This window comes from Coenobita brevimanus, chromosome 1 (assembly GCF_032717465.1).
Source record: "Coenobita brevimanus isolate Jiangsu-jjx chromosome 1, ASM3271746v2, whole genome shotgun sequence".
NCBI lineage: Eukaryota > Metazoa > Arthropoda > Malacostraca > Decapoda > Coenobitidae > Coenobita > Coenobita brevimanus.
The window spans coordinates 34,898,914-34,913,252 of record NC_136954.1 but is presented as its reverse complement, the minus strand read 5'-3'; the positions used below and the strand labels follow the sequence as shown (position 1 = coordinate 34,913,252).

General features: G+C 43.5%; 1 protein-coding gene across 1 annotated transcript in view; it reads right to left on the bottom strand.

Moving 5' to 3' along the window:
- The window catches only part of LOC145393576 (glutamate receptor 1-like), a 732,257-nt gene that overhangs the window by 105,018 nt on the left and 612,900 nt on the right, over nucleotides 1–14,339 (bottom strand). The window lies entirely within an intron of this gene.

Here is a 14,339-nt window from a genome sequence, read left to right as displayed (position 1 = left end):
CACATAAAGCGTAGAAAATAGTATACAAAGGAACCAAAGACAGTGTACTGTACGTAGGAACTGAATATACAGAGGCAGGGATTATTTTTGCTGGGGCAATATAAGAGACTGCCTTACGATGCCTTTCACTACACTACACTACGATACACACACACACACACACACACACACACACACACACACACACACAATTCAGCATGACACTGGACATTAACATAATCTTCTATCCCTTTGACAAACACAAAGCTTGATAAACTGGCATGGAATTAGCATATTTCTGACTTTTATGAACAGCCTAAATCTTGAAAAGTGAAATTGTGAAAAGACTGAGTGAAAATGCCTTAATACATTTAATCAGACAGACATTTATATTTTTTGGCAGTATGACAGGCTATATTATTTTCTTCATCTATCCAACGTGGCAATTGTAACAGAACTGAACGAAGGAGTATTAGTACCCACAATAACCTATGGGCGCGAGGCTGGTGGCAGGAAAATGAAACGTCAAGAGTTACAGCGGTGGAGATGGGAGTCTTGGGAAACGTGTGTGTGTGTGTGTGTGTGTGTGTGTGTGTGTGTGTATGTGTGTGTGTGTGTGTGTGTGTGTGTGTGTGTGTGTGTGTGTGTGTGTGTGTGTGTGTGTGTGTGTGTGTGTGTGTGTGTGTGTGTGTGTGTGTGTGTGTGTGGAGAGGATGGGAAGTAGTGTGATTCAAATTTAAGTGCCATCTCATAGCACTAAGTGGTAAAGGAGAGCTATATCCAACCCCTCCTAACCGAAAACACATTCTCTCTCTCTCTCTCTCTCTCTCTCTCTCTCATTCTAGAAACAAATCGTCCCTGGGTACCAACAACAAAACAGTCGTGAATGAATAATACAAAAAAAAAATATCCTCGCACTGAACTAGTTAACTCAGTAAAACTGCCACCATTTCCACCGTGCCACCAGCTTTTCCTCTACAAATTTCCACCACCTGACACCACCAGCAGGTCACTCTACAAGCTGGCCAAACTTGTCATGCAGTTTCGTCACGGTGGGGCAGAGAGGAGGTGTGGACGAGACGGCATTCATGGTTTGCTGCAAATGAATTTGAATGGTTCACCAAAGCAAGCCACAGGAACGGTGTGTGTGTGTGTGTGTGTGTGTGTGTGTGTGTGTGTGTGTGTGTGTGTGTGTGTGTGTGAGAGAGAGAGAGAGAGAGAGAGAGAGAGAGAGAGAGAGAGAGAGAGAGAATCTCTAGTCGTTACATAGAATATATTATTAAAACTGTGCTGACCATAAGAGGTTTAAATTTTTCGTCAATATTACAACATAAAATATAATCAAAACCAAACTGTACTAGGAAGAAAAATCATAAGTGTTTCTTGATAGTTTTCTTTCAGGTACAATGTCCATATATATATATATATATATATATATATATATATATATATATATATATATATATATATATTGCCAGACGCCTCAATCCCGTTTGGGGTGGCCACAAACAAATCGCCTCCAAGTCGCCCTGTCCCCCGCCATTTCACTGCCCTGCTCCCAACTCACACACCCCTCTCTCATATACCTCTCCACCCCATCCCTCTTCCCCCCTCCACCTCACTCACATACACTCTCTTCGTCAGTCTTTCTCCCTCCATCTTCTCCACATGGCCAAACCACCTCAGTGTGTTCCTCATAACGCTTCCTATCACATCCACATCCACACCACAACGCTCCTTTATATCCTCATTCGTCAGCCTGTCTCTCCACGTGACTCCACAGGCTCCTCTTAAATAACTCATTTCCACTGCTCTCACTCTTGAATTGTGTCCTTCCAACAATGTCCAAGCTTCACTTCCGTACGTTAGAGTTGGTATCACAATACTGTCATGTAGTAACTTTTTCACTTCCATGCTCACTTCCCTGTTTCTTATCACTGCTTTCAAAGAACCAGCAACCTTTCTTCCCTGCTGTACCCTTTCATGCACTTCACCCTCCAAACCTCCATCCTTACTCATCACACTACCCAAGTACTTAAACGTACTCACATTTTCCAATTCCTCACCATCCAACTTCGCTGTACATTCACTAACTTTACCTCTCTCAAAGACCATCACTTTACTCTTCCCTACATTCACCTTTAGATTCCGTTTCTTACACACTCTCTCAAACTCATCCACCAAGCCTTGCAGCTCCCCTTTGTCTTCACTCAACAACACAGTATCATCTGCAAACAACAGTACAGGGAGTTTCCAAACACTATCCTCTCTCACCAGGGCCACTCCAACATCCACTACCCTACCTTGTACCTCTTTTATTACCCCATCCATGTACAGATTGAACAACCATGGAGACATGACACATCCCTGTTTCAAACCAACTTTCAAAGAGAAAAATTCACTTGGTTCACCATCCACACGCACCGCAGCCTTCGCACCATCATACATACTCTTCACAGCATTCAACAACTTCCCATCTACTCCATATATTCTTAACACTTTCCACAATCCTTGTCTATCCACCCAGTCATATGCTTTCTCCAAATCCATGAAAGCCGCATACAACTTCTTTCCCTTCTCTAGAAACTTTTCCACTAAAGATCTAAGAATGAATATCTGATCTACACAACCTCTTCCCTTCCTAAAGCCTCCCTGTTCTTCTCCAACTAATTTCTCTGTTCTTTCTCTAACTCTGTCAATAAGTATCCTACCATACACTTTTCCTATTATACTAAGAAGACAAATGCCCCTATGATTACCACACACTTCTTTTTCCCCTTTTCCTTTGTACAAGGGAATAATTATACCTGACTTCCAATCCTCCGGGACTCTACTTTCCTCCCAGGCTAATCTGCACATCTTCCACATCCATTCTACTACTATCTCTCTCCCATGCTTCAGCATTTCACCACACACTCCATCAATTCCTGGGGCTTTCCCCGATTTAACTTTCTTCATTGCTTCCACAACTTCTATCCTACTGATTTCTTCCTGTCTTCTCACCTCCCTCCTTCTCCCAGCCATTCCCCAGCCACTTATACTCGCATTACTTCCATCCTCTACGTTCAACAAATCCTTAAAGTGTTCTCTCCATCTGTTCATTTTTTCTCCCTTCTCCACTAGTAATCTACCATTTTTATCTTTCACTCCCCTGCTAACTTCACTTCCACCCTGTCTTACTCTTTTCACTTCTCTCCAGAACATTTTCTTACAGTCCCTCCACTTTACACTCAAATTCCTTCCAAATTCCTCATCCACTCTCTTCTTACTCTCTCTTACTAATCTTTTCACCTCTCTCCTTCTTTCCACATATAACTCTCTCTTCCGCCTCTCAACTTCTTCCACGCCCCTATTTCTCATCCATTCATTGTATGCTTTCTTCTTTTGTGCCTGGAATATATATATATATATATATATATATATATATATGGTAGGACCCCATATTATATTTACAAATCATAATAGATAGATAGATAAATAGATAGATAGAAGCAGGGAGTCAGATGATGAGAGGTGTTGTGTCTGCGAGAATCGAGCAATGCTAAACATGCTTGCACTGAGGAAAGCTGACGACAGCGGCCAGTAAGGAGATGATGCAATTAGCTGTCAGCAGTCCTCTCATGAACAAAGACCTAGTCCATCCACGAGAAACACACGTGACACACCCCTGCTACACCAGAATTTAGGAAAGAGAGCTCAGACGGAGATTAGCCACCGAACAGGCAAGAGAGCAGTAGACAGGCCTCAGAGGAGACAGGTGACGGGAGAAGGGCTTGGCAATTTGAGAGAGAGACAGATAGCGAGACAGGGAGGTAGCTACCCGGGACTTATACTCGTTCCGTGTGAGAGACTTGTTAATATTTCCAAGACAAATAAAAATAGTCCCATACTATTCTTTACCTCTCCTGTCACTACATGACATATATATATATATATTCCAGGATGAAAGACAGTGGCTGAGGAAATACAGAGGCCAGTGTTATTTCACCACAACACAGCCACACCATTTTCACACCTCCACATTTACTCTCTCTCTCTCTCTCTCTCTCTCTCTCCAAGTCTGAGTGGTACATCCTTCTTGATCTTCACATTTCTGTCACCTCAACCTTCACACCTTTATGTACGTATTTCACACCTGGCCGAGTTCACTTCACCATTTTCCATTTCGAAATTTGGCCGAAGGAGGACCAATTGCCCTCACAGGTAATTTTTTAGGAGCAATTAAATCTACTTCCCGTCCTGAATGTGTGTGTGTGTGTGTGTGAGAGAGAGAGAGAGAGAGAGAGAGAGAGAGAGGCTGCCATGGTAACGAAAGACAACACCGACATTTAGGTAATAGCACAGTAATCATGAGAACCTTAATATATAGTTGTTGAATATAATCGCATCCTAAAATTAACAGTGATACACACAAATGATACATATAAATAGCAAAACCCAGAATCCCTAACTCATTCTCAGCGTTACCATGGTTACGGGAAACAACAGGGACAATTAGGCACTACTAGGACAGCAGGAATTATCACAAAATGCAATAAAATAGTATTCTAAAATTAATAGCAGCATAAAAAGCCACAGTATCAACAAAACTACCCATTAAAATCTTGTGTTGCTATCCCTAGGAATTAAATCGACAGCTAGGTAACAGCAGGGCAATGAAGACAGCCGTAAAATATAGTTAAAGGGTAACATAAGGCTCAAACGAGGAGCAAAACCCAAAATACCTGATAATCCTCTATGTTGCCATGGTTACGAAAAGCAATATCGACAGTTAGACTAGAGCATCGTAAAATGTAATCGTGGCATATTATCCTATCCTACTGTTAAGGCCAACACACAGATCGGGACATAAACAGAGAAGCCCACAATACCTGAGAATTCTGCTTTGCTGTTATTACGAAAACTAATCGATTACCGGGAATATAATCGTGAAATATTATCAATGGAAACTATAAGGGTAATAACAACAGCAAAACCCACAACGGCAAAATCAACATTAAAGACACTCAAATTTCTATTCTATCTATCTATAGCCAGACGCCCTAATCCCGCAAAGGGTGGCCGCAGACAAAACGCCTCCAAGTCGCTCTGTCACCCACCATTTGACTACCCTCCCCCCAACTTACCCCCCCCCTCCCTCATATACCTCTCAACTCCATCCCTCCACCTCATCCTCGGTCTACCTCTCCCTCTCCCTCCCTCCACCTCACCTACATACACCCTCTTACTCAGTCTTTCATTCTCCATTCTCTTCACGTGTCCAAACCACCTCAGTGTATTTCTCCTAATCTTCTCAACCACATGCACATCCACCCCACAACGTTCCTTCACTTCTTCATTCGTCAACCTGTCCCTCCACGTGCTCCTCTCAAGTAACTCATTTCCACTGCTCTCACTCTTGACTTGTTCCCCTCTTGCAAGGTCCATGCCTCGCTTCCATACGTCAGGGTAGGGATCACAATACTATCATGCAGTGACTTCTTAACTTCCATACTCACCTCCCTATTTCTCATCACTGCTTTCAGTGTACCAACAACCTTTCTTCCCTGCTGTACCCTTTCACGCACTTCATCCCCCAAAGTTCCATCCTTACTCATCACACTACCCAAGTACCGTCAGATATAATCGGCTCCCACAATTAAGAATAAGAGTGGGGATGAGGAGACTGGCAAAGCTGAGAATACTACGCCTCTTAACAGGGTCATTGGCCTCTCAGCTGTTTCGGCGTGGCACATTACCCCGGGAATTGCCCCTGTAGCGTAGTGCAACCAGGTAAGACCATGCTAATCCACTGTAATTCCACCCTGATACCCTTCCACACCTCCCACTGGCACGCCATCCACACGACTTGCCAGATGTGTGTTTGTTATTTAGGTGTCGTGTGTGTCTAGGCCTGGCTGGCTTCCTTACACCAATTCCTTGACAATTTTTAACGCCCTTCTATGTTCTTTAAACCTACTTATTATCGACCATGTTTATATTAACATCACTCACAACAATATTTATGTGACAGGAAGATAAGCTAGAGCAGCCTCATAATCCTGTGAGAATACAACCCTAGGGCTCGTGTTCTCCCCGGTTAAGGAAGCTCCCTAACACCTCTTCCTCGGCGATTTATTTTTAGACATCGGTAGTTAATATCCTATTGTACGTTATTTTGGCCGAGAAAGGATATGCTGGAAGGATTTATGAAACAATTGGGCGGTCAGATATAAAGAACAAAACAAATCGCGTAGGAAAACAAATCGCGTCGGAAACAGTGTTAGGGAGCTTCCTCAACCGACGAGAATACAGGCCTCGGTGACTATCGAGTTCGTGGTACCAGTTTCATCACGATTTATTATTATGTACATTACAGCTTGATATTCTGCTTCATTTGGCGTCCAGTCTGGGCATATGGTCATATTCTAGGTGACGTAGGAGGCTTCGTAGCACCTGTTTCTAAGAGATTTATTATGCATATTACACTGATATTGTCTGTTATGGCATTTATATATTCCGGTTCGTGGCATCGAGATAGTCTGCCGCAGGATCGTACAGAGGGATAAAAGGCGTCACACGGCCATCGATCTGGGCAAAGGTTCGTGATCTAAGTGACACATAAGGGTACGTAACACCCGGAATTTCTATGGTACCCTCTGAAACTGTCTCTGTCTGTCTTTCCTACTGCTTATGATCTCCAGTCTTTCAAACGCAGTGTGTCCAGGCATCTCGAAATGAACGGATCTTGATTTTGGCTCTCTGTTCTCTTGTTTTTTTTTTTTCTTCTTCTTGGAGGGAACAATTTTGCATGCTCCTGGCCTTTGGTTCCTTCTTCCTCGCATTAAAAAAATACATCCTTCACTTCCACGCAATCCACATGACATGCTGGGCTACCTGTCTGGGTGGATGGTCGTCTTGTAGGTGACACAGGAAGTTTAGCAGCATTATAATTCTTTTACTTTAACTTGGCCCAGATTTTCGTCCTTTTGCAGCTTATTTCTTCCTCAGCTCTACATCCTCACGGTAGTACTTCTTCGTGACTAGCATAATATTCTAGTGCTAATCTACTGATATGGCCAAAACATGGAGGGACGGCAATTTAAGGCCAAGGTAAAGTGAATAGAATTTTTTAAGTTGTATGTTATGCCTATTACACCTTGATGCTGTTTTTACGTTATTTCCATTAGCATCTGTTTGGCCTCATGTTCGTGATCTAACGGCCCAATTATTAAGTTGGAGTATATCATTAATTTTTGGGTGGTTATGTATGGAACACCTGTATTGTCAGAGGTAATTAGCCTTCTCCCCACCTTAATTAGCGCAGATAACAGCCATACAGGATCAGGTATGCTTTATCATCATTAACACCACCACCACCACCATCATCATCACCATTATCACTATCACATCATCATCATCATCATCGCTCCAAAAATTATCGCCAGATCTTTGGGGGGGGGGGCTTGTTACGCTTTCGATTCCCAGGCCAGTCAAGAGAACCTAAGAGTAATGTCTTTTGACCCAGCCTGTTCGTCCTTAGAAATGAAATACAGACCAACTACAAATTTTACAGATGCGTGTTGTAGTATGGGAAATCAGAACGTGTCTCCCTTCATGACCTTGGTATACTCTTTTGTTCTTAGTTAAAGTCTTTCTTATTCTCTTATTCTTCTCCTCTTTCTCCTTTTCTTCTTCTTCTCGTCCTCTTGTTCTTCATCCACCCCTACCCTCACCTCAACATCCCTACCCAGATTCCTCTATTTACACGAGGAGAATCATGCAAAAATTTAGTTATTTTTGGCCAGCTTACAGGGGACAGAGTATGACAACAAAGCCACACTACTGGTGAGAGAAGGGTAAGTCTCTCTCTCTCTCTCTCTCTCTCTCTCTCTCTCAGACCCGCCTTATGAACTACTGTCTCTTTACCCACCCGGGAATTTGGTAAAACAAAAACCCGAGATGTTATGACCGTTCCCAAACCCAATATCTGGAGGAGGAGGAGGAGGAGGAGGAGGAGGAGGAATTTAATATCCCTAGCTCACAACTCAGAACAGTAATCTCCATAAATCAAGACTTATCTAGGACCACTGAATGGGGACACATAACAGTGTCTCATTTAATGCTAGTAAAAACAAATATATACAATTTACTAATAAACAAATAGTGCCTGATTTGTATATTGCCTTCAATGCTACAATTATTCCTATCTCTAAAAGTATTGAAATTCTTGGTGTTTCACTTAACAGTGCCCTCAGCTGGACCTCTCATGTTAGACGACTTGCTAAAACCACTCCAAAGAAACATGGATTATTGTACAGAGTCCGTAACTTCTTCACTAGCGAGCAGAAAGCTATAATTTACAAAAGTCATGTGTGCTCTCAGCTGGAATATTGCTCACCCTTGTGGAATCAATGTACAGAGATGGCGCTAAAACAGCTTGACAAAACTGATACCAGTGCTGTTAGAATTATTAATAACCCTACTATTACAAGTGACCTACCTCCCCTACAAGTAAGAAGGAATGTTGTCTCCCTTGTATTATCATCACCCGCCTTTAGAAGGTGAAGTGATAATGTGTGTGTGTGTGTGTGTGTGTGTGTGTGTGTGTGTGTGTGTGTGTGTGTGTGTGTGTGTGTGTGTGTGTGTGTGTGTGTGTGTGTGTGTGTGTGTGTGTGTGTGTGTGTGTGTGTGTGTTCCCATTATATCTCATGAACGGCTTGAGATATCAACATGAAACCTTCAGGGTATCAAGATATGGCCAAACTCTTGGCCGAATTCGAAAATGGGCTCTCGGGGTCAACATCAAGGCCACCAAAATGGCTGCCAGGGGCCAACTAGTTTTTATCGCCTGCATTTAGCACCATTATATCTCATGAACGGCTCGAGCTATCAACATGAAACCTTCAGGGTATCAAGATATGGCCAAAATCTTGGCCGAATTCGAAAATGGGCACTCGGAGTCAACGTCAAGGTCACCAAAATGGCTGCCAAAGGTCAATTAGTTTTTACTGTCCGCCTTTAGCACCATTATATCTCATGAACGGCTTGAGCTATCAACATGAAACCTTCATGGTATCAAGATATGGCCTAAATCTTGGGCTTGGCCAACAGCATATTCTGGTGGGCGATTAGCATTCGGCCAACGAATGCTTTTCTTTCATTGTACAGATACTTTTATAGCAAATGCTCCCTCAAAGTTGCATCCATTGTGCCACCTCTCCGTGCCTTCTCCCGCGCTACACAGGCATCTGGTAGCGCTCATGACCGGACAGTCACAATGCCATATTGCAGAACTTCTGCCTATCAGCATTCTTTTATTCCCCGAACTGCATCTCTTTGGAACTCGCCTCCCCAGTGTGGTTTCCCCCCAAACTTCAACCAACAGCTATTCAAGTCCAACTGTTACAGATTTTTTTATGACTGGAGGACACCCGTAATCTGGTGTGTAGATTATTTTTTAATTCACTGGTTTTTCCTTCCTCCGTTCTGTTATTTAAAAACAATAAGAGGGAACATCTGCCTTCTGAACACGCTGTCTCTTCCATATTTAATCTGTAAAAAAAAAAAAAAAAAAAAAAAAAGAAAAGCCTCGTGGCAGCAAGAACGTAAATAGTGTCCTGCGAGATTTTCAAAGGAACTTCAGGGGGCAAGTATTAATTTTGAGTGAAAATTGCTGTACCAACGTGGGTCCAATTCTCAGCCGTCATGAAGCTACATATACAAATGACCAATGGGTTAATTATGAGGCAGGCCATTTTCGCCCCTAAAATCATCAGTAACTATAACTCCGGAAATGGTAGACAACTGCACGTAGAGTGATACATATATATTTTTTCTTCTCTAAAAAAAATAGCCTGAACATAACCACCTTAAACAAAACAAAAAAAACGCGGCACCCCCTTAATTAGCCTTTTCCACGCGCGATACATCTTCTTAAATCAGATATAATTCTTCTGGTGTTAAAAATATACATACAGTACATACCCGCCTTCTCCACGGGCTGCTCTTGTTCTGCGCGGCATTAACAAATATCCTCAAAACAGTTTAGCCACTTGGACGAGAGACCACTTCCACGTAACACGATCCTTGAAAAAAAGAATCTCTTACGTACACTGAAATTAATATACAAAGTCACGCACGCGGGCAATGGCTGGAGAGGGCGCATGCTGGCGCACACATGCACGCACACGCACATGCACACGCGCACACACACACAAACGCGCTTGCATGAGTTGAGAGAGAGAGAGAGAGTAGGAATGAAGGAAGGAATGAAGGCAGAAAGGGAGAAAGGAATGAAGGCAGAAAGGGCGAAAGGAATGAAGGCAGAAAGGGCGAAAGGAATGAAGGCAGAAAGGGCGAAAGGAATGAAGGCAGAAAGGAAGGAAGGAACACAGAAAGAAGAGAGAAAGAGAGGGAAAGATAGGAGAGGGGAGTGGGAAAAGGAGAATGAAAGTAGGAATGGAAAGAGGGGGGAGGGAGAGTGGAGTGGAGGGGAGAAGGATAGTGGAGGGGAGAAGGATAGTGGAGCGGTGAGGGAAGAGAGGAGAGTATAGGGTTAGGCAAGTAGGGGAGACAGTGTAGAGAGACTGAAGGCAAGAAGAGGAGAAGAGAAGAGAAGAGGAGAGAGAGAGAGAGAGAGAGAGAGAGAGAGAGAGAGAGAGAGAGAGAGAGAGAGAGAGAGAGGGGGTGGCAAGGCCAGGAAGGAAGGGCGAGTAGAGAGAAGAATGGGGGATAGGAGAAGAGGGAAGGGAGGAGGGGATGTGTGATAGTAATGTACTTTTGAAAACTGCTTTATCATTTTGAACTATCGTACGCATTTCCCACTTTTTTGCAACTATCATTTTTATTTATTTTTTTGCACAATACGAATATTTTTATTATCAGCGAATATATTTTTGCAATTTTCTGCCCGCTCTTCTCCCTGGCATTTAAGTTTCACCAGGCTTCTCCCTCCTCTACACTTCCTGTATCTTCAGTCACTTTCATGCACTTCCCACATCTCGTCACTTTCATGCACCTCCCATATCTCGTCACTTTCATACATGGACTGATGTGATACTATGCTGTTTTACATTTTCCTCTCTCTCTCTCTCTCTCTCTCTCTCTCTCTCTCTCTCTCTCTCTCTCTCTCTCTCTCTCTCTATCTATCTATCTATCTATCTATCTATCTATCAATCAACATTTGCTCACATGAACAAAGACGTCTCACAAGCACAAAGAAATCTCCCTCCCTCCCTCCCCCCCCTCTCTCACACACACACACACACACACACACACACACACACACACACACACACACAAACACACATCAACACTGAGGCAGAGCTAGCTATCCGTCTCCCTGAGTATAAGCAAGATGGATGTTACCAGCCCTAAGACAAGTCAAGGAAGACGTGTTGCTTTGTGTTGGACCAAGGAGGTGTGTGTGTGTGTGTGTGTGTGTGTGTGTGTGTGTGTGTGTGTGTGTGTGTGTGTGTGTGTGTGTAATGAGAGAGAGTAGCTAACGTTAGACAATTTACTTAAGGTGAGTGCGTCACGAGAATGTGATTGTTAACAAACCCAAAGTAAAATTGCCAAACACCAATTGTGTACACATTCACCCTGCGTCACCCGTACCAACAACCTCGCGAGACGAAACATCCACCTCATCATTCCTGGCTCCTGTGACTCAACATAACCTGCATTAAATCATCTGGCTATACAGCAGATGAGGGTAGACAATTAGAACTGTCCTGACCATGGGAAGCAACAGCAATAATTGTACTAGCAGAATTTTATAGAGTTCCACAGATAAGCCTGAGAACAACAAACCACCATCACCATCACCACCATCCCTAACAACAACGACAACAAGGACAGAGATACAAATAACCTACCACAACAAAATCCTCACCACCATCACCACTATCACCATCCCTAACAACAACAACAACAAGGACAGAGATACAACTAACCTACCACAACAACATCCTCACCACCACAACAGAGTACAAGTCGACAGCCTCTCATCCTGTGCACCTGCCGAACCCACAGCCTCTGCACACAAAACATCCGCCGTAACTAGTTGACAAAGTCCACCTTTCCAGCACTGCTCAAGGCAGGGGCAAACTTTGGCCAAGAAAACGCGAAGGTTGGGGAGACGAGACGAGACGTGGTGCTAAGGCTGACACACACACACACACACACACACACACACACACACACACACACACACACACACACACACACACACACATGCAAATCCGAGAAGCCTAGAGACATCAAAATGGACTTGGATTTTAAGTTGAATGTATCCCAGGATCTAAAGTTTTTAGGGAATTTTAGGTGAGAGAGAGAGAGAGAGAGATTCATCCACATATACACCAATAACACACATATACTTCCATATCCACCTTCTTTCCTGCCCCGTCTTCCTTTGTGACTAATTTTTATCCCACCACCACCACCATCATCATCATCATAATCATCATCATTATCATCATCATCATTTTCTTTAAGGCCTCATCTCTCATACATCATCATTCTCTCCCCAGTCCCGCTATCCATCTTCCGCTTCCCATCCTCCACTTCCACCTCCACCTTCCACTTCATCCTCAAATGGAGGACGCCTTTCCACTGGACAGTACTTCAAAGGATCTCAGTTCGTCAGCTTCAACCAAGGCAAAGTGTCCTCATCAACTCAATCACCACTTGTCCCTCCATTTTCCGTCTCGGCTCGGCTCGGCTCGTCTCGTCTCGTATCGTCTCGTATCGTCTCTCTCTCTCTCTTTATTCCCATTATTATCTAACCTCTTTTTCCCTACTTTCCCCTTGCATTCCTTTCCTCCGTCTCTCCTCCTCCTCCTCCATCTCTCCTTTCCCTTCCCTCCATCTCTCCAAGGAAAAACTGAAGTGGAGAAGGCAAGGTATCTCATCTTATCTTTCCTCCACCTCCTTCTCCATCCACCTAAACTGTTTAATCTCTCTCTCTCTCTCTCTCTCTCTCTCGTGAAAGATGAGGCCGTCAATTCTGATTTTCGCGAGCCTTCCACGACCAGCATTTGATGACGGAGAGGAAGACCGAAAATGAGAAAGATTCGGCTCAACAGATAATTCTCCTCCTCCCACCTCCTTCCCTTCGCTTTTCCCTCTCACTCACTCAGATTTTCCTGCAGTTTTCCTTGCTTCTTTCCTCTTTCCCTCTGTTCCCTTTCCTTTCATTCTTCCTTCACACTTTCTTCCAATACTCAGTCTTCCTCCTCCTTCCTCCATCCATAAGTCTTGCTCTCCTCCCGCTCTCCACTTTTTCCTTCATATCTCCACTTTTCCCTCCTCTCTCTAACTCCTCACTTTTCCCTCTTCTTTCTTCACTCTCTTTTAATCTTCCTCTTTTGTTCTTACTGTCCTCTCTCCTTTTCTCTGAACCACTACTCTCTCGCATCTCCTTTATCCATTTTTTTTTCTTTCTCCTTCCTCCCTTTCTCCTTTTACCATTTTCCCTCCTTCCCTCTCCGTTCTCTCCCCTTCCCCCCTCCAGTTCTTCCCTCATTGCCTCCCTCTACATGCTTCTTATTTCTATCCTTCCCCTCTACATTCTTCTTATTCCTATCCTTCCCTCTCTCCCTTACTTCCTCCAGCTCTCCCTCCTTTCCTCTCCTCTCCCTCACTCCACCAATTTTCTCCTCCCTCTCTCTTTCACCTATACACTCAGATCATCATCATCATCATCATCATCATCATCGTCGTCGTCGTCGTCGTCATCAATCATCATCATCATCATCATCATCATCATCATCATCATCATCACTCTGGTTCAGTCCACTGCGTGACATGACAAATTGTTTAGTGCAACCTAAGAAGCTATTTACTACGCTAGGTGGAAACCATTGATCCAAATGACGCCTGGTTGGCTAGTAGGTTAGGGCACTCCAAGCGGCTGGGGCCTACAAGGGTTTACATCTGAGGGATGGCTGGTGTTATTGATCACTTAATGCCACTCAGGCGTGAAACAGGTTAATTACCCTTCCAATAAATGTCAGGAGTGGGCACAATAGCCCCAAAACCCATCGCTACTGATTGGGTAGAAAGGGATGCATGGATGGATGGATGGATATATCTCTTAACTGCTTCTTTTATCCAGGAAGGTCTCTTTTCTCTCCCTGTGACACCAAACAATCGTTTTCATTCCTTTCCAAGCACTCCTAAGTTCTGAGTTAGACTCCACGTTTCTGATTAATAAGTAACAACAAATAAGGCTACTCTCTTTTGACATAACGGCAATGGCTTATACTTATTACAGTTACTTAGTTTACCAAAAGTTGCCCAACCCATTCGTATTCTTAGTTTGTTTTCACTGTAATGAACTGGCTCTGCCTGAACTGCTTTCACTAATTTTATAG